The sequence below is a fragment of the Grus americana genome, chromosome 3, assembly GCF_028858705.1.
Source record: "Grus americana isolate bGruAme1 chromosome 3, bGruAme1.mat, whole genome shotgun sequence".
Lineage (NCBI taxonomy): Eukaryota > Metazoa > Chordata > Aves > Gruiformes > Gruidae > Grus > Grus americana.
Genome location: NC_072854.1, coordinates 22,293,785 through 22,316,413, shown reverse-complemented (window position 1 = coordinate 22,316,413; position 22,629 = coordinate 22,293,785). Strand labels below are relative to the sequence as shown.

At 41.3% G+C, this 22,629-nt stretch overlaps 1 protein-coding gene and 1 long non-coding RNA gene across 5 annotated transcripts in view; one reads left to right on the top strand and one right to left on the bottom strand.

Moving 5' to 3' along the window:
• FBXO25 (F-box protein 25) overlaps window positions 1–2,822 on the bottom strand; it is a 32,215-nt gene extending 29,393 nt beyond the window's left edge. For 2 of the 4 annotated variants that reach the window (XM_054818875.1, XM_054818877.1), the window contains exon 1: window positions 2,699–2,822. The gene's annotated coding sequence lies outside the window, so the exon portion shown is untranslated. The remainder of the gene's footprint in view (window positions 1–2,698) is intronic. The other 2 variants (XM_054818878.1, XM_054818876.1) reach the window with 2 other exon arrangements.
• A 163-nt stretch (window positions 2,823–2,985) lies between these two features.
• On the top strand, window positions 2,986–22,416 carry LOC129203918 (uncharacterized). Its single transcript, XR_008576206.1, has 3 exons — window positions 2,986–3,085; window positions 12,335–12,418; window positions 22,105–22,416. It is a non-coding gene; the product is annotated as an uncharacterized LOC129203918 (long non-coding RNA).
• The last annotated feature ends 213 nt before the right edge of the window (window positions 22,417–22,629 follow it).

Sequence of the window (22,629 nt, the reverse complement as noted above, 5' to 3'; positions counted from 1 at the left end):
AATACAGAGCTCACAATCAGCAGCTCTGATATAAAAATAATACACTGTTGTAGGTGCATGTCATTACTCAAAAAATTAAAATCTAGAGAGAATTCAGAACCACAGACATCATTATAGGCTGAATGGGATTACTTGGAAAAAAAAGGGTTAGAAATATTTCAGGAATACTTCCATTGATAAAGAATTGTTGGGAAAAGGAAGCGAAAACACCAAGAACACATACTGCCAGCCAGGTGGGAATGTGTATTGTTAGAAGTTAACAGCATAAGTTACAAAAAAAAAAAGGATAAAGTAAAAAAACTTCCTGAAAACAATACAAGAAAACATGGAGTATTTTGTTCAAGTGGATGGAAGTAGCTGAAGTCCAAAGCTAACCAAAATTTACAGAATAGGATGCTTTGTATGCTTTATAAATCCTTAAACTTTGGGAAAAAACCCTGTGGTTTCAAGGTTTTGGGCCAGCAATATAAATGCTATGTGTAACTTCCTCCTAAGGAGCTGTACTGGCATTTAAAATGACATGCTTCAATAGTTAACATGCTCTGAACCAGAGTACTTTCCAGATCTTTACAGCCTGAAAAGTGATGGTCTTTCATTGCCAGGTTTCAACACAGAATAAACATTCCATCATCCCTCCTCCAAGAATTACATTAAGTGTTTTCAAAATAATAACAATGGTATCAGGAAGTGCGCATATACACATCGAAGACTACTGATGTCTGCTCCAGAAATCCTGGAAAACCATACTTAAGACAAAAAACTCAGAGACATGAATGATTTCTGTATATGTATGATATACTCAGCACATTGTCTTTCTAGGAAAAAAAAATAAGACAGTATTAGAAAAAAAATCACAGATTACTTTAACTTCTTTAAAATTACTTAAACATTTGTGGAAGATTACAAAAAGTCAGTAATTCTGTGAGGTTAGTACATGTTGACCTAATTTTCTTTCCAAAGAAATATTCTTAGTCCAAGACTTTTCACTATTGCACCAGCTAAGAGTGCAGCCATCAGTAGAAATCCCACAAAATGACCTGTAGTCATGCTCAAAAGTTCTAGCTCATGGAGTCAGAAATGTAAAAGTATCCTTTAAGTAACAGTGTGCATGCAACTAGAAAAAAAAAAAAATCCCATTGCTTCTCACTTTCTGTAGAATTGAAGCGTAGATTTGATTGTTCACGAGAAAGTGACCAAATTTTAAGAAGCTGCAAACTTCTCTCCTATGCATCTCTCTCATATGAGACGTGATCACAGAGTATTACTTCCTGGACAGGTACAAAGATCCATACTTTTGCTCTACCTCCACTCAAACTTTGCTTCCCTGTGCAGCATTGTACTAAAGCACCCCTGTGGCTTCCAGACCAGAGCTTGCTTTCAAGAGTTCTAGCATACTTTATGTAGTATACCTTCAGTAATGGCAAGCAGCTGTTTACTTGTTAAAACTTTCACCACAACAAAAGATGAGCTCCCTAGACTTGGCCTTTGGCAAAAATGCAGTGGGACAGGGTTCTTCAAAGCAAAAAAGAACTGGGAAAGGAACGCGGTCTTTGACTAACAATAAGAGTTTAAGACAAGACATTGATCGCGCTTAAGTTTTTCCTAAAAACAAATATGAACAAGACCTCTCCACTTTGCATCACACACCTTTTCCTCAGGAGAGGGGGAAAAAGGACTGAGGAAACAAGAACTACAAGAAGCACAGAAGAGGAAGGCTGTGTATAGCGGTTTAGTACAGCTTCAGATTACAGTAACTGCTTTAGCTATCCTTGCACTTGTGAGTTCTGCTTTCCATGAAGTAGATAACACACGAGCAAACATCACTGCAAAGACATTCAGAATTGCAGCAAGTAATCCTATCACTCTGCCACTGTACCAGAGAAAATCTCTTCTGTCTACATATTCCTGTATTTAAGAACGTGTCATGATGACTCAAACCATTCTTGCTATTCAGGAGCAAGACTGTTGCCACCATGATGGGAACAGGCGAGGTTCTGCTGCTTCCTAACAATCCAACAGCACACCCATCTCTTCCTTTGGCAGCCTAACTTTTAATAGAAACTGCTCCTTTGCACTCTCACTACAGGCAGATAACTTCTGGACCACCTTCTAGGAGCTAGCCCAGTCAACCTCTATGACTGAGAGGCTGCTTACAGACTTCATCCCACCTCATGTTTTTTCACATCAAATGACTGTCTCAAATCAAGCCTCAGACTTCAGCAAGACCACAGTTCATCAACTCCCCAGTTATTCTCTTGTCCACCCCTATTCTAATGGTTATTTTGCCATACAACCGTTTGAGCACATCCAGGCCACGCAGTTCTCAGTTCCCAACAGGCACAAACGTTCCTGCTCTCTAAGTACACTTCCTACCCTCGGCTTCCTCCCTACAGCCTGCTGCTGCCCCGGTAACTGCTCCCAATTCGCCCACCCTCATGCAGCCTGGTGATACCCCAACACCCCACTCCTCCAGGCAGGTCCCAGACCCCTCCCCCAGCTGCCCCTCATTCTCAGACCCCTCCGCTCCTCCTAACCCTTACACCTCGTCCCAGACCACTCCAGCTCCAATTCCCCAAGGCCCAGTCCCAAACCCCCCAAGCCACACCTGCCCATTCTGACCACACCACACCCCAAACCCCCGGGCCCCACATACGCAGCCCCAAGGCCCCTCCCCATTTGCACACCGGGCCCCCCTCACCTCACCACAGCGGTATCGCCGCTCCCCGCAGCGCACGACCGGCCCGACACCCCCCCACACGCTCGGCCCGGGCTGCGGGGCTATTGACGGAAGTAACATGGGGCTGCGCTCCCCCACGCCCCCCGCCCCGCTGATTGGCCGCCGGCCGCCGCGCTTGTTGCTACCCGGCAGCGCCCTTCTCCATTGGCCGAATGGGGCTGTGGCGTCACCGGCGGGTGCGGGCCAGGCGCGTCACGTGAGGGGAGAGCGAGGCGCACGTGTCAATGTTTTGGTCGGGCGGGGGCGGGGCGTGTGGCGCGAGCGGGGCTGAGCGCAGTGTGTTCCTCTGCGCTCCCGGGGCCGCGCCCGGCGGACTGGGAAGTCTCGTGCTGACTGGATTGTCTTAACGTAAGGGCAGAAATCCACGCGTAGTCTGCCGGTGTCGTCGTGCGGCAGGCCAGGGAGTGTTTTAGCCTCGGTAGGGCCCTCAGGGAAGGGCAGATTGTGCTGCCAGCCCGTCCTTCCCTTCAGTTTTTAAACCCGTTGGGTGGTTTCAGCCGGGTTCGAAGCAGAAGTGGTTGTCGCAGAGGTACTCAAGTTCCCGTAGGTTGTGTGAGAAAAGGTGGCTGGAGGAGGACGCCAGTTCATGGCTACCTTGGGGAGAGCAGGAGGCATTCGGGTATCCGGGAGCAGCTGCCGAGTGTGGGTTACTCGGTGCCTTGGCCAGCTGCAGTCCTTGTGTCCGTCCTAGACAGGCACCTTTCCGCTTGGTGGCTTACCGGTGTGACATGAGGCTTGGAGCTACACCAGGCTTATTTTTGTAAAGGAAGAATTATGGAGGGAAATGGGGAACAAGGCTGTAGGAAACCAAGCTCATGGAGCTCCTTGTTTCTTAAAGCTTTAAGTCATGAATATATGGTTGAATGAACATTGCAGCTTTCACTTAAAAATCAGTAATTTTCCCCTGTACCAATGTGGAGAAAAATATAAAAAGAGAAAGTCAAGGAGCTAAAGATTGTATTTTAAAACATTGTAATCAGTCTTAAATATTTTGTGCTGTAGAACAAGGGGTTGACCTTTTATTATTTGAATGTTCGGGATTGATGATACAGGAATTGGTGTATCTTGTCCCTACCTGGAAGCATTCTCTAATCCTTTTAAAGCTCTTTCCCATATGAAACTGGAGGTTATGATCTTATAAAAATAAGTGCTGTAAGAGCACAGAATTCAGCGTAGGCTCAGATGTCTTAGAAGTTCTTTTCTTTGGGCTTGAAAAAGTTACATAGGTAGTTTTTTGACCTGTGATTGATTAAATATTTCTCAGTATGTCACTTCTAGTAATTAAACTACTGTCTTAGAGGTAGGATTCATCTTTTCATGAAGAGAGAAAAAGAGACACTAGTCTTTTTCAAGACCCTGTAGTCCTGACACGAATATCGCCATGGCAGAGGTGCTGCCTTTGCATGGTAAAAGGCTGTAGACCTCACCATCTGCCAGCCTGATTGTCACATTGGAGAATACGGTGGTTGAAAAGAATTTCCCAGCCTTACATTGGAAAAAGTTGTGAGTCCATATTGATGGTTTATGCTGGTCTGGAACTTTTTGTGGGGCAGTGCATTCTCTTGTAATGATTTTAGTCTTGCCCCCCCCCCTCTCATGTCCTCAACTTGTCTAGATTCTTGCTGACATCACTTGCTGCTGCAGGCAGCCTTCGACCGAACACAGCCAGCAAGACAATTGAGCCGACCTGTAGTTATCTTCACATTCACTGGCCTGACTGATTCTGCTGTAAATGTATGTCTCAATGACACTGCTCTGCCAGGAACTTGTAATGCTCCTTGCCCAGCCCGTGAATGGGTCTTTTTTTCTCTTTTGGAACTAGATCTAGAAAATTCCTTCATAATGTGGCAAAAATCCATTTGTCTCTAGGTTCCTTCTATATTTTCTGTCCACCTCTTTAGGTATCCTATGACATGTGGACATATGAGTACAAAGTTACCTCACAGCTCAGGTGGGGCTGATCTTTTAGGGCAGGTGGGATTTGACTAGTAGAGCATCGTGGGTGAAACATCTAATCCAAAAGTGATGGAGTTCAGAAAATGTGATGTAATACTCTTGTGTTTACCTGAGTGTCTTGTACTTTTTTTTTCTCTTTTATGGTATAGGTTCCGGAAGGGCAAGGAGAAGTGTGCTTTCCCAGCTTGGGCAGTCACACTTTTTGACTTGTGCTAAAAATTTAATGAAGTCATTAATAACTGATGTACATATGTAATTGGGTTTTGCATATCAACTCTCATTCCTAAATATTCACTGCTACTCATATTCAGCTATTACAGTATTTTACCTGCTGGCCTCAGCGAATTTATATTAATTATACATTAGAGGGAGCTGCAGCAATGTGAATTTAATTTTTTTTAGTACAGAATCACTTGTTATAAGACTTAGTGTATACGTGGTTTCGTTCCAAATGTCTAACAATCTTGTGCTAATGCAACAAGCAGATGTAAAGTGATTATTGCCCATAGTTAGTGTTGAGCCATCCTCTCTATTGCAAGTGTAATTTTAGCTCACTGTACTCCCTAACAGAAGTCTTTTTGCTATTTAGTATTTATGATATTTGTCCATCTTCCTTTAATTTTTTTAACAAAAGCTGATAAATTTCAGATGAGCAAATTTAGAGATACTTCCCATGGAAAGAATAGTTGTTATCTTGAGAGTCCAAGCTCCTACCTATAAAAAACTCATTTGGGGGACTTAGGGTCTAAGACTGAGAAATTTATTTTAAAAGATTTTTTATATGTAGTGCGTGTCTATGTTAAAAATGTACAAAAGAAAATATGTTGTTCATTTTGGGGGGATTTTAAATATTAGAGTAACAATGGAATATGGAAACTTCTAAGACTATTCTAATCAACATTGAGCAGCTCAAACAATTCTTGAGTAATTTAATAAAGATTGACACTGTTCTGTTTCAGACATTCTTCATAAAATTCTATGTGAATTTTTCTATTCCAGCATCACAGTCCTCATCTGGACCTTCTCTGTTGTAATTAACATTAAAGCAGTTTAAACCTTCGCAGTGGAAACTGAACAAACTGGTCTGCATTGTGACTGTTGTTGCTTTGATTATTTCAGAGGGATGTAAAGTGAAGATTGTGTTAAATCCAGACAGTCTCCTGTTTTGCAGTGAGAATGGTTACCTTTATTGTTGATAGTGGGTCCTTGTGAGTAGGACAGATGAGAAACCCGAGATCATGGCCAAATTAACATGAAATTAGGAGACCTAAATACAATGGCAAATTCCATCTTTCCCATTTTTTTCCTATTAAATTACTTAAATTATTATTTCTATTTAATAAGCAACAGCAAAGGTGAATTCTTTAAATGAGCTTGCACTGATAGGAAGCCAAGCTGTTTCGCTTTTAAGTTACTTTGCTTGTAAGAGCTGAGACACATGACTAAAAGCAAAATGAATGGTATCTTTTAGGGTGGCTTAGGATAACCTCATGGAGAAGGTGAAGCAATTTTTATCAATATTTGTATTTCCTGAACTACCTGGTTTGAAAATATGCATCACGTTTATAGGATTTCCTCTCACTTTTTCTTAGAAATCATCTGAAAATCAGAGTTATGGTAGATGCAAATGGCCTTCTTTCCCTTGGGAGAGTAATTTTGTTGAAAAATCTCTATACTTATTTAAAAGAATAGTTATGCCAAATAATAACCACAGCCTGATTCAGTTACTTAGCAACATTTAATGCTAACAAAAAGAAACAGGAAAATGATGCAGCAGCAATAAAATCATTGGACAGCAGAAGGGGGCTCATGGCAATAATGAAGGCAGAAGTCATAATATTTTATAGGTAAAACAAAACTGGCAAAGAATGCATAATCCAAGCAGTTGTCATTTTTCCAAGTAGTCCGTTGGTTATAGTTTCATTTTTCAGGAAAGCTTCCAACCTGTAAAAAACCCCAAAGCTTGGACAAAAGCCTCATTTTCCTAAATATTACTTAATGTGTGATTTGCAGCGCATTACACAGTTCTTCAGAAGTTTCTTTTGCGGTTGGCATATTTTTTTCCTAAATCTTTATCATCAGTACTGCCAAAACAAGAGGTAATGCTGCTGCTCTTCCTTTATTACATTTATTACTCTCCCCAAATTATGAGAAGATAATATTTAAGTGTGTTAAGATAACTATAGATGCATAAGAGAGCATCCTCCTTCCTGGAGGCTTGGCTGCTGGGGCTCGGGGCCAGCTCGGAGGTGGTGCAGCCCAGGACAGCCCCCTTCCCTCCGGGGACAGTGCAGAGAGGCTCCCAACAGTGCTGTAGGTAGCCAGCCTGGCCTGGCCGTGTAACCTGCTGAGCTGGGCACTGACCTAGACCTGCAGACTGACTTCCCAGCTTGACCTTGGACTTGCCTCACCACTTGTCTGATGATCTGGACTCTTGGTTGAACCTGGCCGCCATCTGTGAGCCTGCCCTCATCTGTCATAGGCAAGCTTAGGAAGTGTGGGTTAGCTGAGTGGACAGTGAGGTGGGTTGAGAACTGGCTGAATGGCAGAGCCCAGGGGGTTGTGATAAGTGGTAGAGTCTAGTTGGAGGCCTGTAGCTAGAGGTGTGCCTCAGGGGTCAGTACTGGATCCAGTCTTACTCAACATATTCATCAATGTCCTGGTCAAGGGGACAGTGTACCCTCAGCAAATTGCTGATGATACAAAACTGGGAGGAGTGGCTGACACACTGGAAGGCTGTGCTGCCATTCAGCGAGATCTCGACAGGTTAGAGAGTTGGGCGGAGAGGAACCTAATGAAGTTCAACAGGGGCAAGTGTAGAGTCCTGCACCTAGGAAGGAATAACCCCAAGCAGCAGTACAGGTTAGGGGTTGACCTGCTGGGAAGCAGCACTGCGGAGAAGGACCTGGGAGTCCTGGTGGACAAGAAGCTCTCCATGAGCCAGCAGTGTGCCCTTATGGCCAAGAAAGCCAATGGTATCCTGGGGCGCATTCAAAAGAGTATGGCCAGCAGGTTGAGGGAGGTTATCCTCCCCCTCTACTCTGCCCTGGTGAGGCCACATCTGGAGTACTATGTCCAGTTCAGGGCTCCCCAGCTCAAGAAAGACAGGGAACTACTGGAGAGAGTCCAGCGGAGGGCTACAAAGGTGATTAGGGGACTGGAGCATCTCTCGTATGAGGAAAGGCTGAGAGAGCTGGGTCTGTTTAGTCTGGAGAAGAGAAGACTGGGAGGGGATCTGATCAATGCTTATAAATATCTAAAGGGTGGGTGTCAAGAGGATGGGGCCAGACTGTTTTCAATGGTGCCCAGCAACAGGACAAGGGTCAATGGGCACAAATTGGAACACAGGCAGTTCCATCTGAACATGAGGTATAACTTTACTTTGAGGGTGACAGAGCACTGGAACAGGCTGCCCGGAGAGGTTGTGGAGTCTCCTTCTCTGGAGATATTCAAAACCTGCTGTCATGGAACCTCACAAACTAGGCCTGTCCAGTTAACAAACTAAAAAAAAAAAAAAAAGAGATTCATTTTACAAGACAGAAGGGAAAAAACCCCTAAGTTTTGTTCTAACTGAAATCGCTCTGGCTCCAACAGACATTAACAATCCACAGGTTCAGGGTGTCGGTCGGGATATTGATACTACACCACTGACTTAAGAGCTCTTAAGGTTTATGGTTGATAACCCGAAATGCACAAAATCACTCACCTATGTAGGATGAGGACTCTCAGTCTGTACAGAAGATGAGCCGTGGGTGGCGTACCAGCCCACGGGGAGAGCCTCTGACTGCAGACCCGCTGCTCTCAGGAAGACTGACTCAAAATGGCCCCCTCACAGGACTCCATTAATACCCAATTCGAATCTGACCTGTGGTCATATATGGTCATGTAGGTCTCCTGTTGGCCGAAGACCTCAGCTTTGTCTCCTGTCAACTGAAATGGCCAATGCAGGCATAATTCAAACTGTGGCAGGAAGGTTTTCCTGCGGGCTTTGTTGGGGTGGGTGCATCTGCCACACCTGCCTGGACATGATCCTGTGCAACCTGCTGTAGGTAATCCTGCCTGAGCAGGGGGGCTGGACTAAGTGATCTCCAGAGATCCCTTCCAACACCTACCAGTCTGTGATTCTGTGATTCTGATTCTGTTTGCCTCATGGGACAGTCCCTGGCTGATGAGGTCCCTGCCTTGCTGGCCCCAGGATCCCTCTCAGCTCTCCAGTCCACAGGGATGTGACATAATCAGACAAATTGCTCTCCAAAGACCTTGGGGAATGGAAAGCCTTTATGAAAAGAAACATATGAGCTTTGTGAAAAAAAATGAACTCACAGATATACAGTAGGTTATTAACAATTAATTCAAAGATGTAATTATTTTCAGCAATGATTCACAAATCAATGTTGGATGTAGAACTCTAATATGAAAGATGTTTTATTATATAATAATTCGCTGTTGAATTTAAAAAAACATTTTGGTTGTAACACTATACAGTGTAGGGCAAAGAATTTTGAAAATGTAATTATTCTAGGAAAAAAATGGTAACAGTTTGCTGGGAAATAACATTAAGGGAGAAATAAAAGAAGTTTCAGTGTTGCAGTGAAAAACACAATTTTAGTTAAACTCCAGAGAAACAATCTGAAAAACAGTGTGTACCATATCTTGAGAGAAATCTTTAATTGAAAGCTCTGGGATACTGACAGAAATTACACTGTTTGATCAACGACAGGTTGGATACTGCAACTAACGCATTCACAGTGGGGGAAATGTGAGGTCAGAACTAAGTTTTGGAGAAGAAATTTTCATTTTTCAAAAAATATGAGCATTGCAGAGAGAGATAACCAAGAAAGGAAATGAACTATTTTAGGAATTTGCTGTATGGGGTAGAATTTCATGGCAGTTCAAGCTATAGAAATCAGTAGGAAATGACTTACAAAAGTGAAGTTCATTGCTTTTATGCTAATGAAGGATGGAGAGAGATTTTCTAACCTTATTCTTGAAACCTTTAATCAGAAAAAAACAGTTTTTAGAAGGAGACTTCCTGTATTGGTAAGTTACCAGCTGTTTTCACCATATTTGTATGCATCCATACAACCCATAAATTGGTTTGGATCAGTGGTTTCAAATATGTTCATAAGAGAAAATGAGTGCTGCAGCAAAAGCTGGGGATGTGCAGCTCAAGGAGAAAATGGATCAAAACTGAAGACAATATTGTAATAATTAAAATAGATATAAAATTAATCTATAAATGAGAAGAAATCTAACTGTTATAGGAGAGAGATTCTCTCTCCTTTTCCTCTCTCTTTCTCTCAGCTTTTCCCATAGGAAGAATTGGAACAAAGAAGTCTAATTAATGTTAAAGAGAAGCTTAATCAGTATATGAAGGGGGCGATATGATGTAGTTGAATCTGACTGCAGGGAACTGAATGAAAACTACTAGAGGTACCAGAAAGGCTAAGAAAAGTATTAAACTATTAATCCACTGTTCTACAAAGTGATATACATTGGTGTTTACTACAATCCTCAACTAAAGAAAATGGCTAACAGAACTGCTAGCTGCAGAGTGTAGGTTTCCAGAGGAATACAGTGATAGAAATAAATAGGGATTTTGAGAAAGACAGCTAGAGACTATTTAGATAAATTAGATGTTCATCAATGTGGCTGGACCTGATAAATTGGGTTACTTAGTAAGCAATCATAAAAATACTAGTAGTTATGCAGAAAACATATGGAAGATTGGAGAAGTACGGCAGAATTGCAAAAGGGCAAATGCAGTGTCTATTAAAAAAAAAAGAAAAAATAGAAACAAGAAATTATAATTTGTAAATTTAACTTCTGGTGGAAAAAATTGGAATTAACACGATCTCTTTAGTGAGCTGGAATATGGAATAGAGTGTGTGCATGGTAAATTGGTAGGTGGTAGGAAAGTGGCAGGATCTTTAAGAATGCGGAAAGAGATGATAAGAATTAAAATTGACCTTGGAGAAGTAGTCTGAAAAAGAGAATGCAATTCCCTACAGACCTTCTTTTACATATCTACTCATAATTAAAATGTCTGTCCATAGTATGCTTCTATCCCATCTAGCTATAGATAATGATATAACCACTGTTTAATGGAATTACATAAAACCAAACTAAGTTGCTGGTGTTTCCAGTAACTGTCTTTATCTCAACAGCAGAAGCTGTATCTGATATTACAGTAACGTTATTTGGATAAACCTGACCATTCAGGAAATAAAAAAGAAAGCATTTTGAAGAAGAGAAAAAATACTGAACTTCACTTGGCTTTTGCTTATACAAGTGAAGCACCCTTAAATAATAGTTGTGTTAGTCAACTTATGTTGTCTTGCTTATAGTAATGTGAGAACAGAACCAGGCTCTCTGATTTATCAAAAAAATTAATGGAAACCAACAAACATTTTAATCTAAGTGTTTAATCTACATGAGATGCAGATTCCTAACAGTAATTCAGGGTAAAAATAAATGTGTTCTTGGTTTGCACGTGCACTCAGTTACTGCACTTTAGCTCAGTGGTGTCAAAGAAATGTGGTTCTGGCTTCCTAAGTGTCCTGTTTCACATTTGCTTTCTGACCTGAACCGCAGATGCATAGTAAGGAAAGAGGAAAGGTCTTGTACAATACAAAATCTGATTGAAGACGGACATAGCAGACTCCAGAGTTATTTCTAAAACAAGCTAACCAATTTCTTACTTCAAGTACTTTGATACTAATGTTATTTTTCAGAACTGAATCAAGTTCTGAATCAAGATTTCAGAATCAATCAAGATTTCAGAATCTTCCACTCCTAGTGGAAATTTTTTGCTGGTAAATTTTGCATGTTGAACTGAATGGCTTAATTTGTTGACATTTTCATAGTTTTCAGTTTCCATGTCTTATGTTCTTGCAATTTTGACAATGTAGAGGGGAAGAGGCTGGAATGAGGTAGGGGCACAAGGAAGAAGGGGAGATGCTGAAATAAAAACAATTATTTCTGTAGAGGTCGGTAGCAGAATTAGGCTTTTGGGATAATCATATGATGTACACTGGAGCGTTGTAAATTCTGCTGGTGTGTGTGTGTGTCTGCTGCTGTGGGATGCAGGCTTTGCCCTGATCCTCATTTTTTACAAACGTAGTTAGTACTACCATGTTTTATGTTTATTACCTCATTCTAAGATTTAAAACAAGAACAAAATTGTGTGACTTTTTGACAAGAAGTGATGTTTTAGCAGCTTTGAGGCATTGAGTCACCATAGACAGTTGTGTATCTGATTGGGTTTTAATGGCTACTTTCTTCGAGATGTGTTATAGCTGCCATTAATAGTGACAGATGGATAGATACAGTGTATGCTTTCATCCCTTTCAGGTGTCCTGTAATGACTTTGAAATCTCTCATCTTCACTCTCTCCTTTCTCAGGAGGTTCTGAGTTATGATGGCTTTCTCTTCAAAGCCATTGTTCACTCTTGAGCTCAGGCTGTTCGTGGCTTTGGCCAGTGGGAGTCACTGTCATATTTAAAATGCACCACCACTGGAAATTAGTGTTTTTATCTAGTCTTTGTGCACATGTAAACCTGCCTATTAGGCTTTTTTTTTTTTGAGAAATAAATTGCGGTTATAAATAACATAATGCTGTTTGGTTTTAATAATTTGCAGTGCTGCTGAAGGAGAGCGGCACCAATGGATTATCAGTCTGACCCAGAGATGAAACAGCCAGCAAGCTGACAAAGCCTTTAGTTGGTAAGGTGATGGGGTTCAGAATAATTTTATTCTTTCTTGGAAAGATGCAAAGATAAGTGATTCTAATGAGTGAAACCAAAACCTGAAGATTGACTATTACAGAGGTTGCTCTATAATATGCGCTCTCTATATTGTATATTTACAGCTAATTTAACTACTCAAAAGTCTATCAGAGATTAGTACATGATCAGTAATTCTATACCTCATCATTAGTAGTCCTCATGATTAGTAATCCTCTGTGATCTGTGGTTATAAAGAGTTCCTGTTGGAAGCGCTAAACAGAGGAAGTATAAACTTAAAAAGTAATACATTTTGTGAAATAGGAGCACAATATATTTTTATGATCCTTATTCATAGTCTTGCTCACCATGTAATTAGAATCCCTAAATTCACATTTCCTACTGAAGAACCAGAAATGCTAGCTTTTTATCGTTGCTGTGAGTTAGTCCACTAAAGCTTTATGAGTTGAACTTCCTGCATTTGGTTATTTGTTCTTTGCTTACAGTATTAATATGAACACCACTTTGTATGACAGCCTTCCTTAAGTGCCATCCAGCCCCAAGGCAGTCAAGGAGGATTTTGACCTTTATTTCACAGGAAATGAATCAGACTTGCTTATACAGAAGAAAAGCAACTGTATATAGGCAACTACAGTTCTAAACTTTATAGCTAAATTCAGTGCCAGTCTAGTACTAAAACCAGTCATGAAAGATCTGGATGAATTTCAGGTTTCTTTCCTTGGTGGTTTTATTTGTTTTTCTTTTTTCTTTTTTTTTCTTCTTTCTAAGAAGGAAGAAACAAAAGCAGCATTTTATTCAGTCACAAATAGATTTCTGCATAGCTCTTGGGACTATTCTGCTACACAGAATAGGATTCCTTGGCAGTCCATTTATCCAGTTCTCAGCAAGGTTTAGAACTATTACTTCTGAGACTGCATTTCTTCACATGTTTATTGGAAACTTTGTTTATGATTTTATAGAGATCTTAAATATAAAATCTATGGAAATGGATAGGAATTATTAGGAAACAGTTAAAGGCCTTGTGCATAGCAAAATTCTTTTTCCTGGCACATTTTGATAGAAAAAGGAGGATTATAACTAAACTAAACATAGTGATTTTCAGAAGTACATAGGGCTGGAAGATTTCATTCATTATTTGAAAACAAGCAATATACAAAGAATTTAATCATTTTTAAAACCTATTAAGATAAAACTGACTAATTAACACCCATATTACACTAGAGAAACAGCAGGAAGTGAGCGATGTGCCTTTCAGGTTGGAAATTTATGCTAGCAAATACCAATAAACAATGTGAATAGTCTTGCTGATAGCATTAGGAACGCTATTTAGACTGACATTGCATAGCTAGGTGTACAGTTATCCCACCATCTAGAGGCAAGAATCACTTACATATTTTTCTCCTGCAAGCACCCGAGTTAAATGAACATAACATTTACTGCAGCAATGATTGCCTGTCTGTACACAAAGGATAAATAAACGTCTTTAAAACTCTGAGAATGGAACAGGAACCAAATTTCCTTGATTCTCTTTTTTTTCTTCCCTTTCTTCTGCTTCTTTCTTCCTACCTTGACTTTCTAAGTTTCAGACAGTGTACATCCCACACCATTCCTCAGTTAAAAAACCAAAGGACTTGCGCGCACACAGCAGACAGCTGTGGGTTAGTGACCTGTCTCCTTTCAGTTGGTTTCTGGGTTCTGTGGAGGTTTTTTTCTTCCCAGTTCTGACCTGAGAAAAGGCTGCCCTAGACCAGGATTGGCTCCCAAGACTGTGGTCATTCTCTGCTCTTTTGAAGATATGGTGTTTAGCATCTAGATCATCCTGTGGGCCCTTTGAGAAAACAAAACAGTACCAAATGACTGCATCCACGTTGTCATATTAAACAGCTAGAAAACGAATTTCAGGGCAAAATGGCATTCTTTTACAGCTGACATAACATAACAGGTGTCACAGGTCTCTCTGGTGTATGCCACTAGTATCCTCTGAAGGAAACTTTGGGTGTGTACAGTGCTTAAAGCATCCCATAGAGCACATCACCTGCTGTGTGGGTCCGGCAGTATGCAGATGTTCCAGCTGCTTTTGCAAAAAGACAACCTGAAGGACAACTCCTGAGAATCCTTCATAGAAAACAACCAGAGTGCAGGCTGGATGTGAGGGCAGTATGTAAATCAGAAAGATGTGCTATCTCTGATGGTCTATATGTAAATTGTTTCGCCTTCCCAAAGCTGAAGCATTCATATAGTGGGAGAGGTTAGCAGTCACTCCTAATCACTAGTACTAGGGATGAACTAGAATTTGGAGTGCTCTATGAAGTGCGGTAAAGGTGTAGCTAATACTTACAGATATAGCTGATTTGGTTAAAGGTGGCCCAGTCAGATCCTTTATATTCTGTGGTTGTTATAAAGGTCTGGTTCTGTGATGCCACCAGTTGTGAAAACTATTGAAACTGAAAGGAATTTTGCCTAGGTAATGGCAGCAGGATTACACCCCGTAGAATTCTGTTCATCACATTTAAATTAATATGCTTAAAGAGAACATATTTATGATTGTACTAATAGTTAATTGTAGCTGTTAACCTCTACCCTTATATTATATATACCCTTATATTAATTCTTCAACTTTGGGAGGATGCGGCAGTTACCTATTGATCATTAGAGTTAGAACATCATTCTGATTTACGTGTCTGAAAGAGATTACAATTTGTTGTTGCTAAATTAAAAACAGTTAATCGCCTTCCTGTATTCATTTATATTAAGGAGATAATTTCCTGATTAAATTTGCTGACAGTTCTAAAATGTAAATGCATGCCATGTACTATTTTTGTGTGTCTATTTTATAGCATGGTTATATTTTATTCATTTAATTAAATAAAAAGGAAGAAGTAATTTATAACTTAGATACTTGATCTTTCAGCTCCAGCGTTGGGATCTGTATAAACTGTATTTGGCATAGTAGAGGTCAGAGGGTCAGGGGAAAAGTGTTTTTTCAACCCTTATGGTGGTACTAAGTTAAGTTTCTGTAGTGACAGATGAAGTTTCATCTGGATATAACTACTATTTTGGATGCTTATTCCTTTGGTAGTCGCTTGCTTGTTATATGACAGTGCCTGTCTTAGGGAGGCAGGTAACTGGAGTAAAGTGGTGCTGCAGAGATTACATCTGGGAGATGAACTGGGCTCAGAACTTCAGTCAGAATTCAGCAGGGTGAAGACTGGCCCCAACAGGCTGTTGTTGTGTAAGAAGTTAAGTAGGAGCCACATCATCTCTTGAATACAGGCTATGTATTCCATAACGTTATAGTTCTACCACACTGGAAAAGCTATTTGCCAAAATATCTGGACCCAGAATCAGTGGAACCTCCAGGTTATGGAGCCCAATGATTGGGCATGTGGATACAAGATTTGGGCTATGTACTTTCAAAAAAGCTCCCATCTGTTTCTCAATGCAGCCTCAATCACATCTCAGGGCTCTTGCAGCAGCTAGACTTCCAGAACATCCAACTCTTAGTACTTTTCGTGTGATCGCAGAAAGTAAATTAGCACTGACAATGCGGTCTTAAGTCCAGTGCCTTTCCTATGAGGATGCTGAAGCCAGTTTCCACCCATAATTTTGCCTTAACTGATTAGTCAATGTGGCTAGCAATGTGGCATGGTTTTCATGGGACCTGGTTGAAAGCCTTGTACTTGGCATGTTCTGGTCTAGCAGCCTTCTTCAATGCCAAGGAAATTGAACCACCAGCATATTTGCTCATCACACAAATCCAGAAGTTGGCAGAACTTTCCTGTGAGTGAAGAAGGAGGAATAAGACAGGTGACAGAGCACTCTGTATTGTTTTTATCCTTCTTACCTAAGACCAGTACACCCTCACCTTCTATTGTATCTTAGCTGATAGAAATGTGGTAGAAAGAGAGGCAGCAGGTTAATTACAGGCTTAAATAAAGTTTGTGCCAGTCTGGAGAATTTATTTTATTTTCATGTCAGAAAAGTGTGTTGGGTTTGCATGGCAAGGTTTTGGTAGCGGGGGGGGGGGGGCTACAGGGGTGGCTTCTGTGAGAAGCTGCTAGAAGCTCCCCCTGTGTCTGATAGAGCCAATGCCAGCCAGCTCTAAGACGGGCCCGCCACTGGCCAAGGCCAAGCCAATCAGCGCCTCTGTGATAACATATTTAAGAAGGAAAAAAACCAGTTAAGAGCTTTTGCAGCCAGAAAGAGTGAGAAGATGTAAGAAACTCTGCAGACACCAAGGTCAGTGCAGATGGAGGGGAGGAGGTGCTCCAGGCGCCAGAGCAGAGATCCCCCTGCAGCCCATGGTGAAGGCCATGGTGAAGCAGGCTGTCCCCCTGCAGCCCATGGAGGAAGGATGAGGGGGTGTAGCGATTCCACCTGCAGCCCGTGGAGGACCCCAGGCCGGAGCAGGTGGAGGCACCCGAAGGAGGCTGCAGCCCGTGGGAAGCCCGCGCTGGAGCAAGCTCCTGGCCGGACCTGTGGCCCCATGGAGAGAGGAGCCCATGCCAGGGCAGGTTTGCTGGCAGGACTTGTGACCCCGTGGGGGACCCCACGCTGGAGCAGTTTGCTCCTGAAGGTCTGCACCCTGTGGGAGAGATCCAGGCTGGAGCAGTTTGTGAAGGACTGTTTCCCGTGAGAGGGACTCCATGCTGGAGCAGGGGAACAATGAGAGGAGTCCTCCCCCTGAGGATGAAGAAGCGGCAGAAACACCGTGAGATGAACTGACCGTAACCCCCATTCCCCGTCCCCCTGTGCCGCTGAGGGGGGAGGAGGTTGAAGCCGGGAGTGAAGTTGAGCCTGGGAAGATGGGAGGGGTGGGGGGAGGTGTTTTAAGATTTGATTTTATTTCTCATTCCTCTACTTTGTTTTGCTTAGTAATAAATGAGATTAATTCCCTCTCTAAGTTCAGTCTGTTTTGCTCGTGACGATAATCAGTGATTGATCTCTCCCTGTCCTTATCTCGACCCACAAGCTTTTCATTGTACTTTTTCTCCCCTGTCTAGTGAATGAGGGGAGTGAGAGAGTGGCTCTGGTGGGCACCTGGCCCCCAGCCAGGGTCAACCCACCACAAAAAGTTACTGAGCTAAACCAAATTTGAAATTATTTACCCTTACTTGAGACCATCCATTTAATTTAATGCAGTACCAACCACTGATCTGATTTTTTTTTTTTTTTTTACAATTTTATGTAGTGTGTACATGCTTTGAGCATAAAACCCATCAGGAGATAGATGTTAGCAAAACCTTCACAGCTTCCAACATTGCAAGAATGCAATGGGGCCCACAAACTGGGACCCACTGAAAGCTGGAGAGGGACTGTTTATGAGGGAGTCTAGTGATAGGACAAGGGCTAACGGCTTTAAACTAAAAGAGGGTAGGTTTTAGATTTGATACAAGGAAAAAGTTCTTTACTGTGAGGGTGGTGAGGCACTGGAACAGGTTGCCCAGAGAGGTTGTGGATGCCCCCTCCCTGGAAGTGTTCCAGGCCAGGTTGGATGGGGCTTTGGGCAACGGGGTCTAGTGGAGGGTGTCGCTGGCCATGGCAGGAGGTTGGAACTAGATGGTCTTTGAGGTCCCTTCCAACTCAAACCATTCTATGATTCTATGAAACTGGCAGTCCTGGTGGTGGGAGGAATAGTCTGATGAATTCTAGTGGCAGCAGCAGCTCAGTGGCTGTAAAGCACTGAGTTCAGAGGATGAAAATGCTTTAGGCAAGTGCTATATACTTTCAATAATCTATCACAGCACAATCTATCATGTATCTCTTTTTCCTTGGATGAAATCACCTTCTAGCAACATCAGCACAAATATTTGGAAGAAGATAGAGAAACATATGGCTTGCAGTACTTCACTGACAAATTGCTTCAGCAGAAAGCATGCCTTTTCATTTACCTTCTCAGCCAACGCTTAGAGTTAATCACAGCAACTAAGTGCCACTGCTGTGCCATATGGAAGCACAGCTAACTGTGTTAACAGAAATTTAAACACATGTGGGGAGAGTCACAGGAATTATGAGTCCTGGGAGTGTACATTTAATAGTCAGAGAGGAATACTTGACAGAAAAGAGAGGAAAAAGTTGCACATTTCTTGAATCTTACTCTTTCCAAGGCACTCTCTCTTTTGGCTTAAGCTTTCACCTCATATGCTCCTTCATGTATCACTGTGCTCCATAAGTTTTAGCTACCTGATAGAGTAGGCAGCAGTAACACTGAGAATGCAGCCCTGATCTCACTGAAATCAGTGGCAAGACTCCAGTGGACTAGAGTGAGCCAAAATTTCTCTTTTAATGTAGATTCAATTCTCTGAAAAATGTTGGCTTGAAAAAAACCCCAAACCCAAAACCCTTTCTGCTGTCTTTCTAAATGTTAAAGCAAAATGCCACAACTGGATCCCTATTCTCCAGTTACTTGCGATTATGATGAATTATTGGATTGTATTGTGCTTTGGGGTTCCGGGTCTAAAGGGATTGTCTTGGCAGCTTTGCTGTATCTTCGCTTTAATCAATTATGTAATCAAATTGTCCTTCCTCCTCCAGTGTTCTGTAGACCTCTCTTGAAATGATTATAAAAGATTTAGAGGATACTAGATGCCCTTGGTAAGCACATAACTCGAAAATCTCATTACCGCTCATGAGGAATATTCAGAACAGGGCTATTTAAATGACAGGCTCAAGTCCAAATTTGGACAGTTAGTAAATTCTTTACAGACCTCATAAGGATGAGTTAAGGTAGGATTCATCTCATCTGACTTTACCCATCTCTAGTTTAGGTGTCTCCACCTGAGCTTGCTACCTGATGCTGTCTATATACTTGGGGGAGTGGGGGAGGGTGGGGAGAAATAGGCAATATTAAGGCACATGAGTAGTTTGAACTATTTTGCACTTCTATTTTAGGATGAGACAACTTGTTCCCTCAGAGTGCCTGTGTCTTTCCAATGACTGGAGAGGGAGCCTAAAAGGTTCACGTCTACATCATAAATATGTCTAGTTGGGTGAGATTCACTTGCTCCGTGATCACCTTTCATTTTCCTGCAGGACATCCCATATTCCTCCCAGCTTTTGGGGAACAATTTCAGTTCCCACCATAGTTCCCAACTGCTGTACCATGTAAGTGGCCCAACAGAATTGAAACCAAAGCACTGATACCTGCTAACTGACCTTGGAGAAGTTATGCAGTAGACATGGTAGAAGCTGGGTGGCCTTTATCAAAAATGGTTGATAGAGAAGAATGGATACAAAAGAGAATCAAACTAATTTAAAGATTAGTGGAGACATAAAAATATGTGCTTAACCTCATAAAAATCGAACTTCAAATATACCACTGTTTTTTAGACACTAGATGGCAACAGTATACATTAGAAAAAGTGGATTCTCAACCAGTAAAAGTAAACATTACTCAAGGAATTGAATGAAGGAGAATCACAGAGAATATTTTTAGACTAGATTTTGCATGAAATTAGAAAAAAATAAAGCATGTTTAGAGTACCATATGTTTCTGCTATCAAGATATAGAACCTAGAGAAACTGATCTAAATCTGATAGAAAAGCTTATAATTACTCTGAGTTAGAATCTGCCCTCCCATGAAACAATATTTATTAGAGGTTCATCAATCTAAACAAAGGCTAAATGTAGCTTTTACTGACTGGATGATTCATGATTACAGAGGGTCTGAAGGTCAAAGGCTCCATTCCTTTGCTCCTCAAGTTCCTAAACAAGTTGGTGTATGCATAGAGCTTGAGAGCAGCTTTGTTTTATGATCAAATACATTTGTAGAATTTATGAATCAAATTTTTATTTCCAGCTCTGCAACAGAGTAGTAGATACACTACACTGTATGACTCATTTAATTAAAAAAAAGACTGAAGGAGTTCAGAGAGATGAAATTGTGGCATTAGTTTGGGAGGAGAGATCGCAGCTGCACTTCTCCCTTCACAATGGTCTGAACCTTTTGCTTTGGTTGGTGTCGAGGAACAGAAGGAAGTGAATTTTTGATGCTGGCAGTTCCTTTTTCTTTCCTGATGTACTTGAGATACCGTGTTGAGGAGATAGCATAGATATATCTGTATAGGACTTCCCAGCTGCTCAGGAAAACTTGCTTAATTCTCACTGCTTGTTGGTTTAGGATAATTTTTCTGAATATATCTTTCTCATTGTGGTGATTTTTAGGATAAATATCTCCATCCCAGCCAGACCCAGTACACTCTCATTTGAACTTGTGACATTCCCAATGGCGTCGTTCATGGAGCCTCCTATAACTGTCAACATCCCACGAGTGCTGATGAGTCATTAGATCTGTGATACCATAATACAATTTCTACAGTAAATGGGAATATTGGAACTTTAAAGAATAGAAGAATGGGCTATTCAAGGGTTAACAAAATGTGGAGTAAAATTCCTAGACTATTCACAAATGTATGCTTTTAATATTGCTACCATTTAAAAAAAAAAATCTCATTTCTTTTGTAGAATATTCTTCTGGGCTGTGGATGAGCTTCCTGTAGAACAAAGTGGGCATTGACTGAATTAGCATGCAGCAGAGTTTTCTGCAGGACTAACACCACAGCAGTACTCATGGCGTCACAATAAACAATATAAAGAGATCTTTTTGAGGGGCAGAGTGAGAATTACCTGCTTTTTTGGTATAAAATCATAGAGTAGAACAGAGATTTGGAACGTAGGCACTGAAGCCGTCTTCCCAACTGCAGGAGCTACATCTATATTGTCTTTTAAGTGGACTCTTCCTTCCACCTTCAAGCACAAGCTCACTAAGCATCCACATTATCTATATTCAGGTCAGTGCTATGGTTGGATAGTGTGTGTATCCAGAATTCCAGTTCTGAGCTGGCCAGTAGGTATTTCTGTGAAGAGAAATTCTGTAGCATCAAGCACAGGCAAACTTTTAACCTAGTCTCAAAGGTTCACAATCCACAAGATAACTTTCAGTTCTCATGTGACTTTGAGGTGAGGTATGTCCTGAGGGAAATATTTTTGGAGGAGAGAAACAATGACCTTACTTTACTGTTAGGTGAATATGGTAACTTCATATTTCACAGATGTGGAGTATGAGGCAGAAAGATTAAGTGAACTGCTCAAGGCAATAAAGAAAATTTTGTATCAGAGCCCAGATCAGAAAGGAGGAACTGCTGACTCCCAGTGCTATGCTAAGATACCTCTCTCTGTTAAAATAGGCCTATGAATCATCCTAAAAGCCAACGGTAATGCTTTATGAGTCTCGGCACTGCAGATGCTATTAGTACTGTTAAGAAGGAAGGGACTTCTTTATGAATGTGCAGCAATAATCATTCTTAACTCTTATAAGCATTTATTCATCTTCAAAGCATTCACAATCTAAATCCAGCAAAACACATGGTGTGTCAACCCTGCCTTCAATCCAAGGACTGTCCTTGGATTTGCTTTTATCTTAAAAAAAATTCTATTATTATTGTTTTTCAAAATGTAGTTTCCAAAGCCTGTAAAAATGACTTTGCAGTCATGTCCGCTTCCTGACAATGCCTTTCTTTTCCTTCCTTAGGAGGTATTTATAAGATACTCTAAGCTTCTTGGTGGCAACAGTGCACAGAGAGAGAAAAAAAAAAACACCTTAATGTCAGCCATCTCTCCATTTGATTCTAAATGATAATACCTGCTTATTTTTTGTCTTCTTTCAGATATGAACAATTTTGTTGTCCCTGTCTGGTGAATAATGTGTCTGCATATGAGACAGATTCTGCACACTTGCCTTTCCTGATGCAGCCTGACACAGCCAGCAAGAGCAGAAGATTCAGGATGAAGCTCAAATGATCCTTTCACTAAGGGAAGGAAGAGAATCTAGGATGTCTGGGAATAGCAGGGAGACTCTCCTGGGCACTGCAAAGCCATGTTCCAGAAACTTTTCTGTGTCTGTAGAGGGAGATTTTCAGGCTGAACAGGAGCAGACTTGTTGAATACATGTCTACATGAGCTACTCTTTTCTTTGGTGTAGGCGGTACATTAGCTCTTAGGCTAGTACATCTCAAAGGACAAAGATTCAACAAAACCCATACTTGACATAAAACACATGCAAATGCCTCAGCAGTCAGTGGGATTTTACCATATACTAACTAAGGTACCTGCCTTATTTGAAGCCTTTAGTTGCATAGCATGGGTGTGAGGCATTTTATTGTTGCTTTACAACTTGCAAAGAATATTCCAGT